General features: G+C 34.3%; 1 protein-coding gene across 4 annotated transcripts in view; it reads right to left on the bottom strand.

Annotated features, from left to right (window-relative positions):
- CCSER1 (coiled-coil serine rich protein 1) overlaps positions 1–27,009 on the bottom strand; it is a 1,308,992-nt gene that overhangs the window by 980,752 nt on the left and 301,231 nt on the right. The window lies entirely within an intron of this gene.

Raw genomic sequence — 27,009 nt, 5'->3', positions numbered from 1 at the left:
GCAAATACTAAAGATGACAGCACACATTAGTGAAAGACAGTACAAAAAATACAATAGGACCATGCAAGTCACTGAGAAGTGTGGGCCCATGATCTCAAAGAGAAAGAGGTGTAAGAAATGATCCCAATGTTCTTCAATTTTCCCCTAAAAGTATCTGCTGAATTATTAATCTGCTTAGCATGAGAGTCTCAGATAAAACAGATGACCACTAAAAGCAGAGCTGAATTTAAAACCATCTTGTGGCACTCAAGAAGCAAAGATTACTGTGCAGTATGTGTCAAAGAGGTGGAGCAGTGGTTTCCTCATCATCTCTCCAATGCCATCAAAAGATTTTTTTTTAATTTAATTTTCTCTACTTCTTCTTGGCATGAGCTTTGAGTCTAAAACAAACAAATCATAGCTGGGAGAAGAAAACTCTATTATATTTTTAAATTCCACTGTTGCCTTAAACACTGCTAATGATGAAACAGACTAAGAATAAGAATTACTGATTCATTTCTCAAGGATAGCATTCACTTACTCAATAAATATTGAGTGAAGTAACTGGTATGTTCCAAGAAATATGCTTAATGGTAGGATTCTCCTGTGGACAAGAAAGAAATGTCCTCCCTTCCCCCAAGTTTTAATGAAGTTTTAATTTCTTCTAGAGATATTTCTCAAATATTAGGGCAAAAAACTTCTGACCAGATGAAAACATTTACCTAGATCTCTATGAGGGAAAATAGAGCTAAGTTGTTTTTTTTAAAAGGAAAAGAGAGAATGAGCAGGGAAAATGCTCTAAGTAAACAATAATTTTTTTTTTTCAAAAATAGGGATCATTTGTTTACTTAAGGTAATATGAGTATTAATACTTAATTTTTATGATACAGAGGTTGAAACAATTGACATTGAATTCAAAGGTACTGCAGTTAAAAAAATCAATGACTAAGTCAATAAGAAAATAAGCCCCTTTAATTTTTACATGATGAAAGTGACAATTAATGGACCTGTCTAAAGATGGATGGTTGGGAGCTCCATGTAAATGACTGAGTTTTTATATTAAGCTGAAATTAAATCACACTCAAGTTTTAATATCTTTAAATTGCATTTATCACAAAATACAAGAATTAGTGTAATAAATGTAAGTTAGGCAAATAAGTAATAGAGAATTTATAACTTCAAAAGAAGTGAATAGTATAATAAAAGGGAAGTACAGATTTTTCAAAACAAAGAATATGCCTAGGCTGTCCTTTCTGAGGCAGAAAGAAAAAAAAGAAATAAAAGAAACCTTAGCAATATGTCACTGAGAAGAGAAAGGATTTCTGAGGGTCAAAAGAGTAATGGGTATTCATGTGATCACTATATTCTGATATATCAAAAGTTGTTCTTCTAAACCATGGTCCACATTTAAAAAGTAAACAATAACCTTATATCACAGTGGCCACGATATGAACTACTCTGTAATTTGGTTATCATAGGAGTTGTTGAATATTATTATCATATTTTACCATGCCATGAATGCATAGATTACTTTTGAAGAATCATAGGAATATTACTAACTAAAGGGGAAAACACTATATTTGCCATTAAAAGAAACCTTTATGATACAGATTAAAAGGAAATTTCAAGTTTGAAAAAGACCTCCAAAGTTAGTGGATTTTAAACATTTGCTTTTTGGGAAAAGATCATAAACTTTTGTTGCCCTAGAGCATTTTACAAAAGGACATGGATGTCAGCGAGAAAGGAGACAGTCTATATATCAAAATGATATTTATTTAATCTCCCTGACAAAACGCCTTACAAATTTCTATTTAAGCAGAGAGAAATTTAAATATTTCTGATACAAATACTGAATTATTGCTAGACTCTGAAAGGAAATTACACTATAAGATCAATGAAAGTAAAATGCAAATCATAATTGTTAGCCAACATAAGTCTCTACCTTACCACTTCACTAATAAGGCAATGAGTACATTTTTAAACATGTTAGAGATACGACAAGAAAACAATACACAATTTTTATGGAATGGTATTGCTCATGTTTTTTCACATTTGTAGGATTAAGTAGACAAATTTTTACAAAAAGTATTGGAGTAAGATAAGTTAATATGGTTTGCTAATTATGTTGAACTTTATGAAATAAGGCCAATTTTTCTCATAATTGAGAAAAATTGGTTATATACCATACCATTTTAAAGGTAAACATATAAAAATTACTACAGGAGTTAAAGTTTGGGTTATTCAACAGCAGTTGATTTCATTTTCTTCTTTATAGTCTTTAGTGTTTTCCAAATTTCCTATAGTGATCTTTTCTTACTTTTATAAACAAGAACAATAAAACATGTGTTAAAATATAGTCATGAGAACAGAGTAGATGAACAGATGTGTGAAATACTGATTTTGGCCTCAAAACAGTATAACTTCTTGAAAATCCTTCAGGAAAACTATTTTTCTAATTTAGCCAGATTAAATTTAATCTCATTTTCTGAATATTTTCTCCTTCTTCCTCCTTCTCCCCCCACAAAAGATCACTTTTTCAGAAGACATTGTAAATGACTAGACTAGTTGATCATTCTAAAACTATTAAAAGGACAATACTTATTTCATAGATTCCCCTCAAATCCATCTATTACCATACAACCAGGGGCTTTTGATTTTTTAATCTAAGGGGTTGAATCATGGTGGCATGCTTAGGGACTGTCAAAATTGTAGGAACCCTGGCTTGAGGCAAGGATGATTTCTGTACTTTCCAAATTACATCAAGTATAAATGGCTCACCATTCAGATTTAACTCTTATGATGGGAAAAATTGGCTTTAGGAGAAAGCAGAAAATGAAACAAACAGGAACTCCCAACTTTTCATTACTCACATTATTTAATTGTACTTATAAAGTTAGCTTTAAAAATGTATGAAAACTTTATTAACTTCTAAATTTTAAAAAGGAACAGCAGATAATTATTTCATAATGTAACTTAAAAAGCATGAGCCAGTGTCAAGGCACTGCATATTCAAGTAGGTTTCCAGCATCCATGAGTTGAAAAAAATCAATACATTTTCCACTACTGCTTCCAACCAAAGATGCAAATAATAATTTGAGGCATTAACCTAGAAATTTATATGCTAAATTTGCTCTTCTGTGAAAAGAATTGTTGTTGTAAACGTACTTCATCAAGTGCAGACAATTCCATCACAGGCTTCTAATACTAGGAATGTCAGAGGACAGCTGACTGAAAAATTAAAGTCCCCATTTCTTGCTGCACAGATAGAGCCTTTTTGCCAAGACTGGGGTCACTAATCGGGGTATTCTGAGAAGGCTGCATATCGAACTGCTAGGACTACATCCAGAGGAGGTCAGTTGTCAGCAACCATCAGTTACTATGAAAAGAATGATTCCAACATGATAAACTGACAATTGACTATGAGATTATACAAGTAGGGTTTTAAAATGAAGGAAAATGCTTGAGAGTCCAAGAATTACTTATCCTAAGTTTTTGTTCTAAGCACTGCTCTCACTTATTTCTAGGTAGAGTATATGAACACTAAAAATGATCAAACCTACTGGACCCCTAAGTCCAAAATCTGTAAAACGTGGGACAGAGTAGAAATCATTTCTAGGTTTAACACTGAGTAGTCTGACTTTGCCCTGTAACCTTTTATTATATCACAAAGAATATGCTATTACATGAAATGACTCTCCATTATTACAAAATGTTTCTTGCACACTCATAATAAACTGAGATGCAAAACCTAAACATTGAAATTTTAAGTTGCTCCTTCTCTCCAGTTTTGTGTATCAAAACTATTTCATTTAATTACTGAACTTCTATCTTCATTTGGTCTTTTAATTTATAAAATCAATTTTGAAGCATCAAAAAGCAATATATTTTAATAAATGTTCACAAAAATGCCAAAGATTTATTAGGAGAGGCATGTTTCTCTTTCATGCAAAATTAAAACATTCAAATTACTGAAGGTTCCTAGAGCACAGTTAACTTATAAGTATCATTTATAAGTATTATACATTTGAAGTCCCGACTCTAACTCATCAGAATAGCTTACTATCAATGAGCAAATTGTAAGCTTAAAAGAAAAGAATTCGCTTTATGACTTGGAAGTGTTCACTTTTCTATTTTTTCCAAATATCCAGGATCCATGTATTTACCACATAACAACCCACCAGTAAAGCTTAACTCACCGAAAGGCTAACATTTGTTTAACGAATGCTTAAAGAGCATTACGTGGGACTTCCCTGATGGTGCAGTGGTTAAGAATCCGTCTGCCAATGAGGGAACACGGGTTCGAGTCCTGGTCTGGGAAGATCCCACACGCTGCAGAGCAACTAAGCCCGTGCACCACAACTACTGAGCCTGCGCTCTAGAGCCCACGTGCCACAACTACGGACGCCTGCACGCCTAGAGCCCGTGCTCCGCAACAAAAGAAGCCACCGCAATGAGAAGCCCCTGCACCGCAAGGAAGAGTAGCCCCTGCTCGCCTCAACTAGAGAAAGCCCACGCACCGCAACACAGACCCAACACAGCCAAAAATAAATAAATTTTAAAAAATTAAAAAAATTTTAAAAAAGAACATTATGTGGTAGGCTTAGTTCTGTGTATTAACTGTGCATTTATGCTTAGAATATTGTCTTTACCCCTCAGAAAAATTCTATACAGTAAGTACTATTATTATCCCCATTTGTACACTGTTTAAGATCACACAGCTAGGGAGGTGCAAAACCAGAATTCAATCAATTTGCCTCTAGTCCCCATAATACTGACCATACTTCTTGTTGATTCTCATTTAAATAAAATTCATCAAGTGTTCTGAAATAGAGTAAATTTAATAGTTGACCGTTTTCAATCATGCTTCTATTCAATAATATTCTTACATCTGAATTCTTTATCCTAAGAAAACTGTATAATTAGGCAATTTGCCTCAGAACATAATTTTGACTCATCATACAAATGCTCTAGCTCCAAACTCTGCCCTTCAAAATGACCGACAACAATTGTTTTACTATTGCTCCACTGGAGAATGAGTGTCAAGTGTCAAGATGAAACCCATCATTAGATACATTTATCTATGATAAAGACATATAATTTAGAAAAATTTATTTTTTCAAAATTATTTGTAATCAGTTGCTGTTGATTTTTCTTGCCCAGCACGTTACAGGGCCTTGAGATACATTAATGAATTTAAATGACAAAAATACATGCTTTTGTGGAATATATCTTCTAACGGAATAGATTCTCAAATCAAATTTACCTCTCTGTAGTTTTTTCTTAACAGTAAAATATGAATAATAATATCTTCTTAGGTTGTTCTGAGGATGAACTGAATTAATGCCTGTGAAGTGCTGAGGATAATGCTAGAGAAATGGTAAAGAAGTTTTAAAATGTTACCACATATTATTACTTATAACTAACAACTTCTGATTCTTTTGATACACCAGACTCCAGTTATTCAATCAAACACTAATGTAGATGTGCTGTGAAGATGTTTTGTAGATATGATTACAGTCCATTACAGTTGACTTTAAGTAAGGGAGACTATGGTAGATAATCTGGGTGGGCCTTATTCAATTGGCAGTTGAAAAGCCTTAAGAACAACTGAGGCTTCTTGATGAAGTTTAAAATTCTGCCCATGTCAAGAATTCCAGCCTGCCCTTCCTGATGGTGTGCTCTCCAGGTTTTGCTTCTGCCCAGCCAGTCGCCACAATCACATAAGCCAGTCTACCAGTTCTCTTTCTCTGGTTGAGAAATACACCAGTCAACAAAGGCATTTTGGTATTACATTCGATTTTGGGTGAACCTCTAAGTATTTTCTTTGAATTAATGTCCTTAACACAGTGCTTATAAAAGCCTCTTCTGATGAAATAATAATAGTCCAGAATTGAAAAAGAAATGGAAAATAAGCAGATAAAATGCAAGTCATTGTATCATGACTATGAATAAACACACATTCCGCAAAAGCAGGTGCACATATTCATTACATTAGTGGCATTCACTGAGCTATACCATGTCTATGCATTGTAATAGGTACTGGACTGATAAAGGTAAAAGACAAAGTATTTGCCAAAGTGTAAAATAGTGTAGTCGGAAAATAATACCATATAGGAAGTGCTAACATAGAAGCCAGCCAGGTAAAGTAATCAGCAGGATTGTAATAGTAGTATTGCTGCTATCTTGTTCACTCCTTGTTACTTAGTTCTTACTTATATATAACTTATATGTTATGGATATATAATACAAAGAAGCCCTCAATAAATATTTGTCCAGTGAATAAGGGATAAAGAAAAATGAAGTGAGGCATTAGGGAAAAGGAAAGGTGCTAGCCAAGCACAGAGAAAAGTGCTAAAAAGCAATGAGATATGAGAAAATGTTATTGAAAAATTCAAATAATTCAATGTGGCAGGGGTCTAGACGAGAGCAAGAAGTTGCCGAACAGCGATGTAGATTATTGTCAATACCTTAAGGACCTTCTAAGCATCTCTAAAATATTATTACTATCTGATTCTGAAGTTAATGGAGATGTGCTACCAATCATTTCAACATGATCAGCTTTAAATAGCCTGGGCAATATCTAAGTACAGGAACAAGATAGGGTGAGACCACTGACAATGCTACTGAAATAAACGAAGTGAGAAATGGTGAGGACTTCCAGTCACTGAAAGCAGCAGTGCCATGGAAAGGAGGGAAAAAATTAAGGCTGCAGAGTATTCAGAAATGTTAAACTTCTCTTTCAAACGCATAATCACACTTTATATTTACTTGCTCCTTTATTAAAATGAAACACAATTCTCAGTATACTACAAAAAGGAAAATATAGTGAAAGCATGGATGGATGAGAAAAAAGAATTGGCAAAAGCCAGAGGAAAAGACTTTCAAATTAATTGAGAGGTAACTTAAATAATAATTAAAATTTAAAAAAAATATCTTGTACAACCATATTGTGTAAGGATAATATCATCTTGGGATATTTTTAAAGATCTGAAAGAATTGCATAGAAATTGTTAATATCCTGAAGTAAAAACTGATTAGAGAAAAAGTATATATAGAAATAGACACGAAAATAACTATATCCTGGAAACTCTGGACGAAACTATAAAATGTAAAAAGCAACATTAAATTTAGTCAGGCTTATCCCACATTATCCAGTAAATACTGGTACTTTTGTTGTGGTGTACAATAGTAACCATTCATCTTGTAACACGTTTGGACAGTTATCAGATTTACTGTAAAATTTTGTTCCTTGAAATTTCATGTTTTTAACCAATCCAATCTCAATTTATTTCTTGCCTCAGCTTTTGAATAGCTATTTTCACAAATCTTTACATTGTGCAAATATTTTTTGGAATAAAATGGAAACCTCATGAGTGACAGACAAAAATAGAACAATGTCAAATTGTGAATTCAGTTTGTAAGGTTACCTATTTTATTATTATAACTCAAGCACTAATATGTTTGGGGCAGGCAAAAATGCATCCTTGACACATCAAATGCAAGTGGAAATAGCCAGTGGCTTTCTTGAATGCTGATCATGAACAAGCATTTATAAACTCCTGCTGACTCCCTCTTCTCTCCTGACTGCAGAGTAAGAAATTTATGTATAGTGTAATTTTATTTTAATAAACAGAAAAATATTATCTCATGGATGTTATAGGCTAAACAGTGTCCCACCCCCCAAATTCCTATTGGAGAATCCCCAGTACACCTCCGAATGTAACTGTATATGGAGAAAGGGTCTTTAAAGATGTAATTCAGTTAAAATGAAGTCATCAGGGTGAGCCCTAATCCAATACGACTTGTGTCCTTATAAGAAGAGGAGATTAGGACTCAGGCACACACAGAGGGATGATCAAGTGTAGACAGAGAAGATAGCCGTCTAAAAGCCAAGGAGGATAGCCGTCTAAAAGCCAAGGAGAGAGGCTTCAGAAAAAAAATCAAATCTATAGACACCTCAAACTCAAAATTCTAGCTTCAAGAACTGTGAGAAAATAAATTTCTGTTAAGCCACCCAGTCTGTGGTGCTCGGTTATGGCAACAATACTAAACTAATACAATGGTCACTTTAGGAATAGGACTCGAGAATTACTTGTACTAATATTAATAATTAAATAAACCATAAATAAATAAAAGGATATTCAGTCTGAAATCTCACCTAATGACTGAATCCATATTGCTCCTACTACTATCCTCTTCCATTTCAAATTCTCCGGCATGTCTATTCAGGCCATTCTGCGGATGCTTCAACAATTCTAATTTTGAGAAGTTATTACTTTGTCATTCTGGCTGCCTTCTTCCAAATGTGATCTAGATTGTTAGTTTATTTAAAAATATATTGTACAGAGTTTGTGTTTATGAACACATATGCATATATATTACATATATAAATATTTTATATAATACACATATTACATACATATACATTTTATACACATTTATACATTTACACACATATATAATATAGAGAGTACTGGAAAGAATAAAGTCATAAACAACTATTACTGCTTTCTGATAACTTAGGTATTAAAAAAATTATCAGCATTCCTTCATCTGTACTGCCATCATTTAGAGTATAAAACCCTAGATTATGTATTCTCCAGGCTTCCACAGAAGCCTATATACAGGGACAATAGTAGCACTAGAGGTCTGTGAAGTCTGTCATCAATGGCACAGATTCCACATGTAATATTACAATGACATCATTATCTGTGGTTTACTGCTTCCGATTAATTCAAGTAGAAGTTACATTGTTCATTAAAGTTTCCATGTTCAACTTTGCAGGACTGTTAAAACACATTACGGCAGAATGTCTTTTCTAAAGATGGCCACATTAATATATATCCCATCCTGCTAGTTTTTGACATTCTACTTGAGTGGTGGGGTTTCAGTTCCTTCCCTTTGAACCTTTGCGACTGCTTTGACTAAAAGAATGTGGTGGAAGTGATGCCCTGTGACTTTCAAGGCTAGGTCACAGATGGCACTGTGCCTTCTGTCTGGCTCTCTCTTGCGACACTGGCGGCTGGACCCAGCTGCCATGTTGAAAGGAATCTAAGTCCACATGGATGTTCTGGCCCACAGTTGACAGGCATCACTGATCACTGAATGTGAGTGAAAGGGCATTTATTTTGGTTGAGGCCTTGAACATCACACAGCAGAGGAAAAATCTTCCTGCTGCACCCTGTCTGAATTCCTGACCCCCCAAAATCATGAAATATGAATGACGTTTGGTGTTTTAAGCCATTAAGATTTAGGAAAATTTGTTACACAGCAATAAACAATACATTCATAAAGAGCACTTATATAACTAATGACAAATTGATTTTCATGCCCCTGGACAGGTTTTCATTAAAAGTGTTACCCCAGTGATACAGAAAAAATTCTTGACATAAGTGCCACAAAAACTTGTCCACATGTTCGTGTGTTCAAAATTTATAAATGAAAATTACAAGGGACTAACTGATAGTTAAAATTCTCACTCAGCACTTGTCTATGACTCAATACTATAGAAACAAAAAATATTAACAGAAATATATATATTTACATATATATTCAATTCACTTAGAGAAAAAAAAAAAAAGTCTGGTAAATGTGCTGAATTTCCCAGTTATGTCTCTCATCTCAAACTTCGAAAGAGCCTTGGAGCTATCCTTGGAGCAATTTCACTATAGCAAGTACAGACAAATAAGTATCTGCTCTACCAGTCTAAATTATTCTTTGTGAATTTTCCAGGCATAAGATGAAATCATAGCTGTTATCCATTCTGGGAAAATGTGAATGACAAGGCATATATCATTTAAATAATGCTTAACTTAAAATTTCTGTAATCTGATATCCTAGGCTCTAGAACACAGAAGAAAAATTTTTTTAAGGGAGGGGGAAAAAGGTGCTTTATATAGTAGAATATAAAAGCATTTAAAAACATTCCACATATGCAACAGTTAATTTCCTCAGAGGACAGATAGTTAAACCAAAATGCATTTTACTACCATTCTTTCTAGTTAAGTATGTCAACATTATACATTGTTAAATATATTCTACAGGGATTTGTCAAGGAAGCAAGAATAGAACCACTAATAAACTATAATCTTTTAAAGGAAATATTTTAAAACTTACGGAAAAGGAAATATTCTACTTAACTATATGTGAATAAAACTGTGTTGAATATAATTTTCCTATAGGTGTTGCCATTACACAAAAAAATTCTAATTGTCCTGTGTGTCAGCGCTTACACTCACTTCATGTTTCTTCTCCTATCAGCCCAATCAAAGTTGTTCTGTCTTGGGAACTTTGTTAGTTAGGTGTTTATTTCCTTGTTTCTAATACTGATGATTATCGCACACAATACAATATGAATCAAGGCGGCAACACAAGTTTTAGTTTTTAATCAGCATGGAATTTATAATCTAATACAAATTAAAATCGTTACTGAATAGCTAGTACTTTATATGTTTATCCCAGTACTTTACTTGAATAAACAAGACAATTTATTCAAAAAATACTTAAGTCCATATTTGGGCCAGCCATATTCTAGGCTCTGAAGTTACAATAATGAACAGAACAGAAAAAAAAAAAAAAAAAATCCCTAGCCCCTCAGGGAATTATTGCTATTTGATTTCAACACCATCAGAAAGGTAGTGGTTGGACTAGTCAGGTTGTAATAAGAGAAACTATTTTAGGTAATTTTTCTTTTTTTTTTTTTTTCCCAGAAAGATCTCAGTAAATTTTCTCTCACATCTTCCAGCCTCTAATTTTTGAACTAGATTGAATATCACCCACTAATGAGTAGTTATTGAATAAATAAAACTTTTTCTAACAACTGAATCTTTCTATTTATTCCTTTCTTTCTTTTTTTTTTATTAATTAATTTTATTTTTGGCTGTGTTGGGTCTTCGTTTCTGCGTGAGGGCTTTCTCTAGTTGTGGCAAGCGGGGACCACTCTTCATCGCGGTGCACGGGCCTCTCACTGTCGCGGCATCTCTTGTTGTGGAGCACAGGCTTCAGACACTCAGGCTCAGTAGTTGTGGCTCACGGGCCTAGTTGCTCCGCGGCATGTGGGATCCTCCCAGACCAGGGCTCGAACCTGTGTCCCCTGCATCGGCAGGCAGATTCTCAACCACTGCGCCACCAGGGAAGCCCTATTTATTCCTTATATATCTCTTTTTACTGCAAACATAACAGTCAATGTTATCAGATGACAAATCTCCCTCTCTCCTCCTCCCTTTTCCCCTCTGCCCCATCTCCCTCTCCATTCTCTGCTCCTCTTTGGCAATACCGTTTTGGCTGACCAGAATAAAAGAACAAGCATCAAATGAATTATTAATCTTTGTTGAAGAAATTATATTAGATATATGAAGAAACTCTCCCAGGTTATGAGACATAATTGATTAGTCTTTAGTTCTGCAGTACTGACGGTTATTTAACGGGTTTCACTTCGCAAAAGTATGAGGAGTAATATAATCTGCATAATGTTCATCCTCACTCTTAAGAAGTTATATAAATTATTCAATTATCTCCTAAAAAAACCCACTCTTCAGAATTTTACATATGAATTACAAATCAGAAAGAAATGTGCAAGGTATATAGTTTGAATACATGATTTAAATAACACAAAGAAGTTAAATATATTGCAGCTAATGGTTTGGGGCTGCTCACCCCTTACTATCATTAAAACAGATTTTGAATTGCCAAAAAAACTCATCTTCCCTTAGCTGCCTTCTATTCTGCTTCATATGAAGTAATTACCTAATATTTAGAAGTCTGTTCATTCTTTGCCTAAATTTCTATTTAGAAGAGAAAGTGACATCATCAACTAATTTGAGTATGATTTGGTTAGATGAAAAGGAGGTAGACAGTCCAATTTTAGTAAAAATATAGAAGCCAGAATAAGGATGGCCTTTGAGGAAATCAGCATGGCTACAATCTATGGTTGAGCTGGTGAAAATCGGGAAGTATAACTGCATAGGTCAAAACTATCAATACACTGGGACTGCGTTATGCTGAGCCACAGATATCAAGCCAAGTGGTTGGTATTTCATCCTGTGGGACCAAAGTTCTAAAGTCATAAACAAAGGGTAAATTTCCACAGGAGCTAATCTTGAAAAATATATACTGCTAATCCAATGAGTAAAAGAAAAGGCTCTAGAAACACATAATCAAATAAGTGAAGAAATACAGCAACATTCCGTGCATTCAATCAAATATAACAAATAACTGTAACAGCCCAATATTCCCATAAGAGCACCATGCAGTTTAAAAAGGAGGAAGAGGGAACCACAACAGCAATATCAAACCTCTCTTAATTTCCTCTAGGTATCTCCCTAAAAGGTTAATTACCTGAAAGCATCTAACTTTTCCAACAAATGTCTTAATTCTGAGGAATTTTCTTTGTTACAACACTCCCTTTCCTCAAGCCCCATTAACCTTCCTGGATGGATGGAAGTCATATCTATACTTTATATAACTGCAGTGTCCTGAAATTATGTACATTTAAATAAGACATAGCATAATTTAATTTATATTCCAGTGTGAACTGAAGATTACTGGTCCACAAGACCTTTAGATTATTACTTCAATCACAAGCTTTCATTTAGACATTCGCTGGAACACTGTTTCTGAAAGGCTACTGACCTCTGCCCAGAGAAAGCACCAGTCTTTGACAAGTTCTTTAGTATGACTGCTTAATACTGCAATCCTCCTTTGACATGAAAAATAATTTGTATTAGATTGTATTTGTATTTGTTAGATCCATGAATAATTTATGTGTATATAAAATAGGAGTTTTTAATATTCAAATTCATTTATATATATACTAATTTACTTATTCTCAGATTATCAATGCTATATTTGCAACAACATAATATAAAACATGGGTATATTAGTATCAGAAAAATGTCATTAATGATACTAATCCAATCTGCCATCATAGAATATGTCATCACAGTAATGGCACCTTTGTCATTTACTGTGGGAAGTACAAATATTAGCAAACACAAGCCAAGATTAGTGTCCTTATTAAATAATGGATGATAAAGATGTTAAAGGAATTTGAAAGATGTGACTTTTTTGATAAGTTGGCAAAAAACTAAAATAGCTATGAGAAAAATGCCAGCTTTGTAAAATTCTTATAGAGGTAACCCAGGGTCAGTGTTTCAAACGGCTACACTCTAACTTCACCCTCACTTATCTTCTCCTCTCTTTGTCATGTTGGAAAAGAACAAATGGCAGTTAGACATTATTAAAGCATGAAGAATGCTCTCTCTGGCCGTAGTACTAAATTGTGTCAGAGATTGATCTGGGCTTTTAGGATCTTTTGATTTTCTGATCAGACTTAAAAATTCATACTTGGTAGAAATTTGTCTTGTTACTAAAAATATTGCTGATCTTTCTGACTGTTCTCATCTTTTTCTTTGGTGGGTATATAGAAGTTAATACATAGGAAAGAGGATAGACATAAGTTCAACAAGAGTGACACTAGAGTCAGCCCAAAGAACTAACAAATAAAATATCTTGTTTAATCAACAGCTATGTAAGATAGACTTTGCTTTGCAGCACCTACCACAGAAACATGAGAACTATCCTCAGCCTTGTCTTGCTTTGTTTAGCAAACAAAATGTTCATGACAGTTTAGTTCCAGATATATCTCATCTCCAAACACTCACCCATCAGAAATTAGACACAGCCAACTATTTTGTTCCATGGTACAGACACAAGGCACAAAAGCACCTGGACCAACCATTGCTAATCTCTCACATGTTTGTCTCTTAAATCAGTTTTCACAATGTCTAATTCAAGTGCTATCTTTCTAAATGAAATAATTTCAACATAGATAATTGCTATGGACCAAATTGTGTCCCCCCCCCCCCCAAATTTATATATTGAAGCCCAAACCCCTGATGTGATGGTATTTGAAGATGGTGCCTTTGGGAGGTAATTAAGTCTAGATGCAATCCAGAGGATGGGGCCCTCATGATGGGATTAGTGCCCTCAAAGGAAGAAACACCAGAGAGCTTGCTCCCTTTTTCTCTCCACAATATATAGAAACTATGAGAAGGCCATCATCTACGAGCCAGAAATGAAAGCTCTCACCAGAAACTGAATATGCTGGCACCTTGATTATGGAATTCTAGCCTTCAGAACTGTGAGGAAAAAAAATTTTTGTTATTTAAACCACCCAGTCTGGAGCAGTTTGTTATGGCAGTTCAAGCTGATTAAGATGATAATATAGGAAAATTTGGGGAATTTTCAAGGTGGATAAAATTGCTCATATGAAAAGGGCCTTAAAGCAAAAAGGGAACAGAATCCCAAATATTCAATTGTGTGGATTTTTCTTGGTTTGAGGAGGTCTCCAAAAGAAACTCAGATTCAAAAATTACCTTCTTAAAGGATTCCTGGACTAAGGTAAAATCCTTTAAACTGTCTCTTTTAGAAACTTCATATCATAATTTGAACTTAACTAACTGCCATGCTCCTTAGTTACCTCTTGCCGTTTTCTCTTCTGACCTACTACTCTTTTTCTCTAGTCAGAAGAAAATCCTCAAAGCTAAATTACCTTCTAAAGCTAAATCTCCCTGAGAATAGAGCAAGTCCCTGTTTTAAGGGACTTAATTTTATGCCCTGGTCTCAGTACAAGCTCACAGTAAATATTTAAGACTTTTTAAAGCCTAGACAGAAGAGAAAGATATTCTGGGAGAAATTTAAAATAGTTCTAAGAACATATAATCAATCAACTACTCCTGGGTCCACCATATCAGTTGGTGCACAGGTTTAATAAGTACTATCTCAGGAAAAAAAAGAATGAGAATAACAAACAGAAAAGATCTTGAGGGTGATATAAAACATCCCAAGTTGCATAGAAAAAGAAAAAAAGAAAGAGATTTAGAAAATCTGTGCTGTGGAACAAGATCTTTTGGAGACTCTCCTCAAAATCATTCCTCTGAACACATAACACTCAAATCCAGTTCAGCAAGCAAAGAAAGGATAAGTCCACTGAAGACTCTAGTGACAGACTCTTTGTCTTTAGACAGTATTCAGAAGCCAAAGTTACCCCACCTCTCCCTGTATTTTTTTTTCAGGGAATGGCCTTAAGCCAGAATTAGGAAATACAGAAGGAATGTCTCTAAGGGGACATTTTGAAAAAGCCTTGGAACAGAGCAGAATAAAACTCGAAATCAACTGATGTCTCACTCCACTCCAACTATAAGTATCAGGGGAGAGATATATTAGAAGTATAGCCTTTTGCAAATGAGTAAAAGAATATGACAATATTTTTCATTTATTAAAAAACAATCTTTTAAAGTATATTGTTTTTTAAGTTCTATTACAATGTTGATAACCAAAATTATATAGGAATGAAATTAGAACTGCATAATGGTTTACCATTCAGGTCTTTTATTTTTTTCGTAGTTCAAATATGCTCATATTGATCAATTCATTATTTCATTATTATTTCATTATCTGTATTGTGTTAAATAAGAATATAATTTTCATAACGACTTAGGACCAGAGTGCAATCATCCTGTTCTTTGACAGTAGATAAATGATAGATAGATGGATAGATAAATGATAGAAAGATAGATAAAAGATAAATAGAGTAGGAACCTATAACGGTTTTATTTAATGACATCAATCTTGATTAATGTCAAGGATGTTGATTTACCATGAGATATCTTGTTTTCCTTCAGTAAATTTATGTGCATCTATTTATTATTATCTTTGTTCATTTTTAGGTTAGACTTTATGACTTTGCCATTAAAATGAATTAGTTTTAAAAGTATGTTATCCAGGACTTCCCTGGTGGTGCAGTGGTTAAGGATCCGCCTGCCAATGCAGGGGACATGGGTTCAATCCTGGTCCAGGAGAAGATCCCACATGCCGTGGAGCAACTAAGCCTGTGCACCACAACTACTGAGCCCGTGTGCCACAACTACTGAGCCCACGCGCCACACTACTGAAGCCTGCGTGCTCTGGGGCCCATGTGCCACAACTACTGAGCCTGTGTGCTGCAACTACTGAAGCCCGCATGCCTAGAGCCTGTGCTCTGTAACAAGAGAAGCCACCGCAATGAGAAGCCCATGCACCGCAATGAAGAGGAGCCCCTGCTCACCACAACTAGAGAAAGCCTCCATGCAGCAATGAAGACCCAACACAACCGAAAATAAATAAAAATTCTTTTTAAAAAGTTATGTTATCCAGGAACATGAATTAGCCTTTCCTTTTCTTTTCCTAAATTGTCTCTTTCATTTTTGTTCTATTATAGCTATTAATCAGTTCTTTTGGTGAATTACCTTAACAATGTCATTTATAAGTTTGTAGTCTTGTATAGAATTATAGAAATATTATAGAAATAGACCAACCAATAATATAGGCTTATTTTATAGCGTAAGAACAAAATAAGCTATAAAATAATGGGTAGATCAGATTTTGAAAGGATCTTAACTAATTGAATGTGATTACTCTTAAAATAAGCGATTCCATTCATTGTCTCCCCATGTTAATACCAACAGATCGCTGGTTATATATCTTTTTCTAAAAGCACTGTTATCTATCCCATTACCCATAACTTTAATACTTTTAAATTGTGCAAAATTAAGTATTATTTCTTTTTTTTTTTCCAGCATCATCAGGTACCTCTGAAACGCACTTGCCTCCTGCATCAAGCATCAGTTTCACACAGATTTATCAATTTTACTGCTGCCCCTTTTAGTCCTTCAGACTTCTCTAACCATTCCCCCTCCACTAAGAGAAGACAAGCTAACATACTAACGCAGTAGGTTTGATTTCTTAAGAAAGATGAAAACTGTCACTGAATTAGTAATAATGATAATGACTATAATAATACAGTAATTAATGTTTATTGAGTTTTCTGTAGCAAGCATTGTGATAAGCTTTTTAAATGTGTTAGCTAGTTCATTTAGCCCTCACAATAACTTTTTCAGGAAAGTATTATTTATTTGTTTTTACAGAAACGAGGAGATGTAAATAAAATGCCCATAGAGCTGTGAAGTAGCTAATTCAGGGCTTTAAACTAAGTCTTTCTGATTGCAAAGTCCATGTTTTTATCTATTGTTGATAAAAATTCAGATCACAATTAGCCAAGAAGAATAAAGACTTACAGACATGAAATCATAACTAGCTATTCAATTCCCAAGGATCATTTCATGTATACTAAAATAATAATTCCACTTCTGGATATCAGGTATCCAAGTAATCAGAAATATATGTTTCAGATTTAAATGCTGTTAGTACATTGATATATGACACTGAAACATAAACAAAGAGTCCACTGGCCTCACTGTGCTGATGTGGGTCACAGTACAAATAGAACAACACGAAATGACTCCGCTGACCACATCATATGCATTATTTCTAACCTATTCTACAACCAGCAAATATGGTTTCATTATCCTCATTTTACAGAAAGGAAAACAAAACAGATTCAGGGATATTAACCAGTTTTCCAAAGACAGCCAGCTAGTAGGTAAAAGGGAAAATTTAAATTTAAGTTTTCTGCTTCCAATCTATGTGTTCCTATCTCGTTGTGCCAGCTCTGTCCATGATGATGAACTATGATTATCATCCATGGGATGAAAAAATATATATAAGTATATACATAATTATATTATTCACTATATATACTTCTATATAAATACACATATAAATATACATACATCTTCACACAGCTATGTGTGTGTTGAATATAAATTACATCTCCAAATCGAACAAAAAATAAAAATCAGAACTTCTTTTCCTGTTTCTAATTTTGAGGCTTCTCATCCTATAATGTAACATTTTCCTTGATTATAAAGGCTAATATAATATTATATATGCTAGTATGTATATTGCTAATGTATAATATGTGCATATGCAAAATTTTATATAATATATATTTACTATTTAACTTTATATATATATGTATGGCACTGTGTCAGGTGAATCTATTTTTTATGGTATAAACACACTAGACTTACAGTCAGGAAATTTGATTCCAATAAATAGATCTGATTTTAGCTGTTTATGTGACTTTAGGTCTCAATTTTTTAAATCTAATGCACTGAAGACTAAAAATTAGATGATGTTTAATTCCCTTCTAGCTGTAAGTTTTTATTCTCAGCTCAGTTTTTAGTTCTGAAATACAAATGGTGTTCAAAATGTGCCTTGAATTCACAATGTTCACATCACTGTTAAGCTGAGTATAATTGTATTTTCTAGCTTAAGCCATAATCAGTTTTCTGCTGAAGATTCATACCAACAGACTTCTAAGTATCAGTATATTATTTGGAATTTTGTCTGTTAGACTTTCTTAAAAGGGAACCCAAATTAAGTTCTAGAAAAGGACACTTTCATTTATTCATGATCAATAATGCCATTAATCAAGGCATGGCATCTCCCATAATATAACCGATTGTGCTAACATACAAAAGTAAGAACACAATCCTGTTTTTAAGGATTGCTATACATTTTCTTGTTATGAGCCTTGTCAGAATTCAGTTTTGATCTGTCAAGTATATTTTATATATTAGTGAAAATATAATGTTCTATTAATCTGAGATTACGAATATTGAATTTTTTGTATTTTGACTTAAATTGGGAACGTTATAATCTATTTAAATTAAACAAAGCATTAATTTGAACAAGTTAACAAAAATTAAAATGGCCCTCTTAGTTAACTAGCTTTACACTTTATAGACAACTGCTTACCTAATATGTATAGATCCATAAAGATCTACACATCTACGCTCTTTTAAAGCAGGCATCACAAGGAATATTTTAAAAATATAATGAGTCTAGAGACAGCAGAAGCAAGAAGAACTACAATCCTAAAGCCTCTGGAACAAAAGCCACATTAACAGAAAGACACACGAGATGAAAAGGCAGAGGGCTATGTACCAGATGAAGGAACAAGATAAAACCCCAGAAAAACAACTAAATGAAGTGGAGATAGGCAACCTTCCAGAAAAAGAACTCAGAATAATGATAGTGAAGATGATCCAGGATCTCGGAAAAAGAATGGAGGCAAAGATTGAGAAGATGCAAGAAATGTTTAACAAAGACCTAGAAGAATTAAACAACAAACAAACAGAGATGAACAACACAATAACTGAAATGAAAACTACACTAGAAGGAATCAATAGCAGAATAACTGAGGCAGAAGAACAGATAAGTGACCTGGAAGACAATGGTGGAATTCACTGCTGTGGAACAGACTAAAGAAAAAAGAATGAAAAGAAATGAAGACAGCCTAAGAGACCTCTGGGAAAATACTGAACGCAACAACATTCACATTATAGGGGTCCCAGAAGAAGAAGAGAGAGAGAAAGGACCCGAGAAAATATTTGAAGAGATTATAGTCGAAAACTTCCCTAACATGGGAAAGGAAATAGCCACCCAAGTCCAGGAAGCACAGAGAGTCCCATACAGGATAAACCCAAGGAGAAACACGCCGAGACACACAGTAATCAAAGTGGCAAAAATTAAAGACAAAGAAAAATTATTGAAAGCAGCAAGGGAAAAATGACAAATAACATACAGGGGAACTCCCATAAGGTTAACAGCTGATTTCTCAGCAGAAACTCTACAAGCCAGAAGGGAGTGGAAAGATATACTTAAAGTGATGAAAGGGAAGAACCTACAACCAAGATTACTCTACCCGGCAAGGATCTCATCCAGATTCAATGGAGAAATCAAAAGCTTTACAGACAAGCAAAAGCTAAGAGAATTCAGCACCACCAAACCAGCTCTACAACAAATGCTAAAGGAACTTCTCTGAGTGGGAAACACAAGAGAAGAAAAGAACCTACAAAAACAAACCCAAAACAATTAAGAAAATGGTAATAGGAACATACACAGCGATAATTACCTTAAAGGTGAATGGATTACATGCTCCAACCAAAAGACACAGGCTTGCTGAATGGATACAAAAGCAAGACCCATATATATGCTGTCTACAAGAGACCCACTTCAGACCTAGGGACACATACAGACTGTAAGTGAGGGGATGGAAAAAGATATTCCATGCAAATGGAAATCAAAAGAAAGAGTAGCAATACTCATATCAGATAAAATAGACTTTAAAATAAAGAATGTTACAAGAGACAAGGAAGGACACTAAATAATGATCAAGGTATCAATCCAAGAAGAAGATATAATGATTATAAATATATATGCACCCAACATAGGAGCACCTCAATACATAAGGCAACTGCTAACAGCCATAAAAGGGGAAATCGACATTAACACAATCATAGTGGGGGACTTTAACACCTCACTTACACCAATGGACAAATAATCCAAAATGAAAATAAATAAGGAAACAGAAGCTTTAAATGACACAACAGACCAGATAGATTTAATTGATATTTATAGGACATTCCATCCAAAAACAGCAGATCACACTTTCTTCTCAAGTGCGCACAGAACGTTCTCCAGGATAGACCACATCTTGGGTCACAAATCAAGCCTCAGTAAATTTAAGAAAATTGAAATCATATCAAGCATCTTTTCTGACCCCAATGCTATGAGATTAGAGATCAATTACAGGGAAAAAAAAATAAAAAACACAAACACATGGAGGCTAAACAATACGTTACTAAATAACCAAGAGATCACTGAAGAAATCAAAGAGGAAATCAAAAAATACCTAGAGACAAATGACAATGAAAACACGACGACCCAAAACCTATGGGATGCAGCAAAAGCAGTTCTAAGAGGGAAGTTTACAGCTATACAAGCCTACCTCAAGAAACAAGAAAAATCTCAAATAAACAATCTAACTTTACACCTAAAGAAACTAGAGAAAGAAGAACAAACAAAACCCAAAGTTAGCAAAAGGAAAGAAATCATAAAGATCAGAGCAGAAATAAATGAAATAGAAACAAAGAAAACAATAGCAGAGACCAATAAAACTAAAAGCTGGTTCTTTGAGAAGATAAACAAAATTGATAAACCATTAGCCAGACTCATCAAGAAAAAGAGGGAGAGGACTCAAATCAATAAAATTAGAAAGGAAAAGGGAGAAGTTACAACAGACACGGCAGAAATACAAAGCATCCTAAGAGACTACTATCAGCAACTCTATGCCAATAAAATGACCAACTTGGAAGAAATGGACAAATTCTTAGAAAGGTATAACCTTCCAAGACTGAACCAGGAAGAAACTGAAAATTTGAACAGACCAATCTCAAGTAAAGAAATTGAAACTGTGATTTAAAATCTCCCAACAAACAAAAGTCCAGGATCAGATGGCTTCACAGGTAAATTCTAACAAACATTGAGAGAAGAGCTAACCCCCATCCTTCTCAAACTCTTCCAAAAAATTGCGGAGGAAGGAACACTCCCAAACTCATTCTATGAGGCCACCATTACCCTGATACCAAAACCAGACAAAGATACTACAAAAAAAGAAAATTACAGACCAGTATCACTGATGAATACAGATGCAAAAATCCTCAACAAAATACTAGCAAACAGAATCCAACAACACATTAAAAGGATCATACACCACGATCAAGTGGGATTTATCCCAGGGATGCAAGGATTCTTCAATATATGCAAATCAATCAATGTGATACACCATATTAACAAATTGAAGAATAAAAACCATATGATCATCTCAGTAGATGCAGAAAAAGATTTTGACAAAATTCAACACCCTTTTATGATAAAAACTCTCCAGAAAGTGGGCATAGAGGGAACCTACCTCAACATAATAAAGGCCATATCCGACAAAACCACAGCAAAATTCATTCTCAATGGAGAAAAACTGAAAGCATTTCCTCTAAGATCAGGAACAAGACAAGGATGTCCACTCTCACCACTATTATTCAACATAGTTTTGGAAGCCCTAGCCACGACAATCAGAGAAGAAAAAGAAATAAAAGGAATACAAATTGGAAAAGAAGAAGTAAAACTGTCACTGTTTGCAGATGACATGATACTATACATAGAGAATCTTAATGATGCCACCAGAAAACTACTAGAGCTAATCAATGAATTTCGTAAAGTTGCAGGATACAAAATTAATGCACAGAAATCTCTTGCATTCCTATACATTAAGGATGAAAAATCTGAAAGAGAAATTAAGGAAACACTCCCATCTACCATTGCAACAAAAAGAATAAAATACCTAGGAATAAACCTACCTAGGGAGACAAAAGACCTGTATGCAGAAAACTATAAGACACTGATGAAAGAAATTAAAGATGATACCAACAGATGGAGAGATATACCATGTTCTTGGATTGGAAGAATCAATATTGTCAAAATGACTATACTACCCAAAGCAATCTACAGATTCAATGCAATCCCGATTAAATTACCAATGGCATTTTTTACGGAACTAGAAAAAAAAAAAAACTTAAAATTTGTATGGAGATTCAAAAGACCCCGAATAGTCAAAGCAGTCTTGAGGGAAAAAAACGGAGCTGGAGGAATCAGACTCCCTGACTTCAGACTATACTACAAAGCTACAGTAATCAAGACAATATGGTACTGGCACAAAAACAGAAACATAGATCAATAGAACAAGATCGAAAGCCCAGAGATAAACCCATGCACCTATAGTCAAATAATCTATGACAAAGGAGGCAAGGATATACAATGGAGAAAAGACAGTCTCTTCAATAAGTGGTGCTGGGAAAACTGGATAGCTACATGTAAAAGAATGAAATTAGAGCACTCCTTAACACCATACACAAAAATAAACTCAAAATGGATTAGAGACCTAAATGTAAGACCAGACACTGTAAAACTCTTAGAGGAAAACATAGGAAGAACATTCTTCGACATAAATCGCAGCAAGATCTTTTTTGATCCACCTCCTAGAGTAATGGAAATAAAAACAAAAATAAACAAATGGGGCCTAATGAAACTTCAAAGCTTTTACACAGCAAAGGAAACCATAAACAAGACGAAAAGACAACCCTCAGAATGGGAGAAAATATTTGCAAACGAATCAACGGACAAAGGATTACTCTCCAAAATATATAAACAGCTCATGCAGCTCAATATTAAAAAAAACAAACAACCCAATCCAAAAATGGGCAGAAGACCTAAATAGACATTTCTCCAAAGAAGACATACAGATGGCCAAGAGGCACATGAAAAGCTGCTCAACATCACTAATTCTTAGAGAAATGCAAATCAAAACTACAATGAGGTATCACCTCACACCAGTTAGAACGGGCATCATCAGAAAATCTACAAACAACAAATGCTAGAGAGGGTGTGGAGAAAAGGGAACCCTCTTGCACTGTTGGTGGTAATGTAAATTGATACAGCCACTATGAAGAACAGTATGGAGTTTCCTTAAAAAACTAAAAATAGAATTACCATATGATCCAGCAATCCCACTAATGGGCATATGCCCAGAGAAAACCGTAATTCAAAAAGACACATGCACCCCAACGTTCATTGTAGCACTATTTACAATAGCCAGGTCATGGAGGCAACCTAAATGCCCATCAACAGACGAATGGGTAAAGAAGATGTGGTACATATATACAATGGAATATTACTCAGCCATAAAAAGGAACAAAATTGGGTCATTTGTTGAGACGTGGATGGATCTAGAGACTGTCATACAGAGTGAAGTAAGTCAGAAAGTGAAAAACAAATATCATACATTAATGCGTTTATGTGTAACCTAGAAAAATGGTACAGTTGAACCAGTTTGCAGGGCAGAAATAGAGACACAGATGTAGAGAACAAACATATGGACGGCAAGGGGGGAAAGCGGGGCAAGGTGGTGGTGGTGGGATGAATTGGGAGATTGGGATTGACATGTGTACATGGATGTGTATAAAATTGATGACTAATAAGAACCTGCTGTATAAAATATATATATATAATGAGTCTCTATCATTCACTGCCCAGGAGTAAAATTTAATGTTGACTGAAATTTTAAGTGTCATTATCTGAGGCAGCCATATATTGCACAGCTTAGGTGAAAACCATTTAACAACTTAAAATATCTCCATATTAATAACAGATATAAATCAGCACAAATAAAATACTGTTAAGTTGCCATCACTTAATGTTTCCCACCCTCTTACAAAGATTCAGACTTATTTGCAAGCCAAAGGAATCATTTTTATTGGCCTAGTGGTAAGTTAGAAGAATACTGCAATACTATTTTTCCATTACGCTTTTATCCAAAAGATAAACATTCCACACAATTTGTCAACAGAAGAAGCACTATATTGGTGTTAATTTGGTTAGTGTCTACCTCAATAAACAATAATTGCAGGATCTAATTTTAAGAGATGTGATCCCTCCAGAAATAAAGCTTCTTTTGGAGAAACGTGACTTCTGGTTACTATATCTTATATTTTCATTTTTCTAAGAAGTGATAAACTAATTTAGAACTGAATGGCCCAATATCAATATTAGATACTGAGACATATTTTTAAATCTTCATTTAAGTTATTATTATTATTAAATAAACAGAAGCTTAAAAAAGTCAGAAGGAAATTGTCTGATAGAAATAGTACATTTTGGTTTCTTCCTGTTCTTCACAAATGTAAATTTACTATTTTCCTTGCCTCCTTACAATAATGAAACTTCAGTTAGTGAAATTAAGTGAGCTGTAGTGCTATTTGCTTGTTTAAAGATTTTTAATGCTGTTTTCATATTAGATTCAAAGGTCAAAAATTGCCTTTGATTACATTAAAAGAATAATGAGAATGAAGACGAGGAAAGAATGAGAAAGATGGGGATGCTGACACGAGACGACTGTGCACACAGAAGCCAACCCTAACCACGTCGGCGTCTAACGAGCAAATAAGAAGAATAAAGGAACGAGGCAGGAGTTGAGACAAGGATTCAATGAATAAGAAAAGCCAGTGGGCCGCTAAAGTTGTATAAACTCCTTCAAACCATACTTTCATCACAGTATTCCTCTACGTAGAAAAACCTTAACCAAATCTCAAATGCTCACAACATAAAGCCTGAATTCCCTAGTCTGAAATACACGCCCCCTCAAATCATGTGCCACTACAGGCTCATCTTCCATCCTCCTTTCACATCACTCCAGACTACTTGCTGCACCCCAAACATCCTCTGCTCTTTCATGTTTCTGCTCCTTTTTACCCAAACCATTCTCCTGTCTTGTACGTGGTGCTTCCCGTCTTTTCCGGTCTGACAAATTCCTCCTTATCCTTTAAAACTAAAGTCAAATGTTATCTTTTGAACTTTTCTATTCTGTTGGGTTTTAATAGTTGCTGTAGATCCTAATGCAGCCACCGTACATTCCAAAGACTTCGAAATTTTATATCCTAGTGAGACTATGAGTGCCAAAACACTACCGGGTACGCACTCTCTCAGTACAGAAAGAAGGATTTCTAAATTTTCATCGCCATCTAATTACCACTAGATTGATGGGATTTAAAAACTTTAAACACCGTAAAAAACAGTGAGTAGGAAACAGACATGGGATTTCATTACTTTATTATTTCCTGAGTTACCAGTAACAGGAGGCTTTCCCCACACTAACACTCTCCAGTGTACTATTCCTATCAAAGTCAGGCACTGGTGGAGTTTTCCTAGAGGTTTATAGAATGTATTCCAAAGATGAATCATGTGGCTATATTTTATGCATTCTTTCTAACCATACTAATTCTTTAACAGAGTTAATCAGTACAATATAACTTTAACTTCACTCATAGCTGAGATTTCAGTAAATTAATCTTTTTACTTTTTCCTTTTTTTCTTACTTTTCTTCCCAAACTGAGCTGTTAGGAGTAGATGTCTTTTTCTATGTTGTAGTGACAGTGCTTTTTTGTCACGATCCTTAATTTATGGTCCTGTCATCAGATTTGTCTATATGAACACACAGCCAAATTAATTTGAAAGATTCCTAAAAGGAAGGATTTTGGTGTGTTGTTTGGTGTGTTTTTATAAATTATATCAAATGACACACTAACATCAATGTAGAGGACACTTACATGACAAGAGAGCAGTTTACACTTGCTCTCTTGCTGTTTTTAAGCCCACAGTGCTTTGCCCATGACTCTCGTGCTCTCACTAGTTACAGCTATTCATTTAGACATTTCTTAGATTCTTATGATGTTTTACATTTCTTCCTCTACTTATAAATTTGTTTCGCTGGAGAGTAAAGTTAGATGTGAGTGAATTTAGATAATAAAGCATGTACATTCTAGAAAATCATTACTTCCTTTGGGCTAAGTAAAGATCTAAAAAGAAACATAAGTCATTCCTCTCTGTAAACTAAGCCTTCTGTGAAATTAAAAACAAGCCATCAGTTTTACCTTTTTAAAAATTTGGTGTTTAACCTGAGAAAAATCAGCTCCAGGGGTTCTGTCCCTCAATTTCACATTTTTTTACACCCATCTTCCACCCATAGCTCCCTCCTAGGAAATCTAAACTATTAAAATGTGAGCATTTAGGAAATCCTCCTTTTCTTAAGCCAGCATTACAGAGATAATATAAAAATGTCCATAAACATAATTCCTTAAAGGTAAAACAAATTCCATGAGTTCTGTTCTACTATTTCTACTTATAATCTGCTCTCAAATTTTCTTCTTGACTTTTTCTTCTGCAAAAGAGATCATCTTGTCCTTAAACACTTTTACTTAGCATAAATTTAGATTTATGCATGTAATAAAGCATGAAAAATATTATTTCTATTCCTAATATTTTATAACACTAACTTGGACTTCTGCTATTGGTGAAACTTATTTTCATTATCACAGAAGTATTAAAAATATCTTCCAATCCTTCACTAGCTCAGGCAATACTGCAAAAGTTTTCCTAATGAGGTTCTCTAAAACCAACATGTCAGGTACAAAAGATCACCTTGTTATTCATTCATCAGTAATTACACACACATACACACACACACACACACATTTATTATAGGGTTAATTAAATCCCTCGAGGGGAAAAAGGTAGGATGTAAATACATAAACATAAGAACAACATACTTTATTGTAAGAAAAAAAATCTTGAAAAAACATTTGCTGTATGACTTTCACAGCTGGTGAATTTTACTATACTTCTAAGGCAGTGACATTC

The sequence above is a fragment of the Eschrichtius robustus genome, chromosome 4 (assembly GCF_028021215.1).
Source record: "Eschrichtius robustus isolate mEscRob2 chromosome 4, mEscRob2.pri, whole genome shotgun sequence".
NCBI classification, from domain to species: Eukaryota; Metazoa; Chordata; class Mammalia; order Artiodactyla; family Eschrichtiidae; genus Eschrichtius; species Eschrichtius robustus.
The sequence above is the reverse complement of the archived record's forward strand: the minus strand, read 5'-3'. Positions and strand labels throughout refer to the sequence as shown.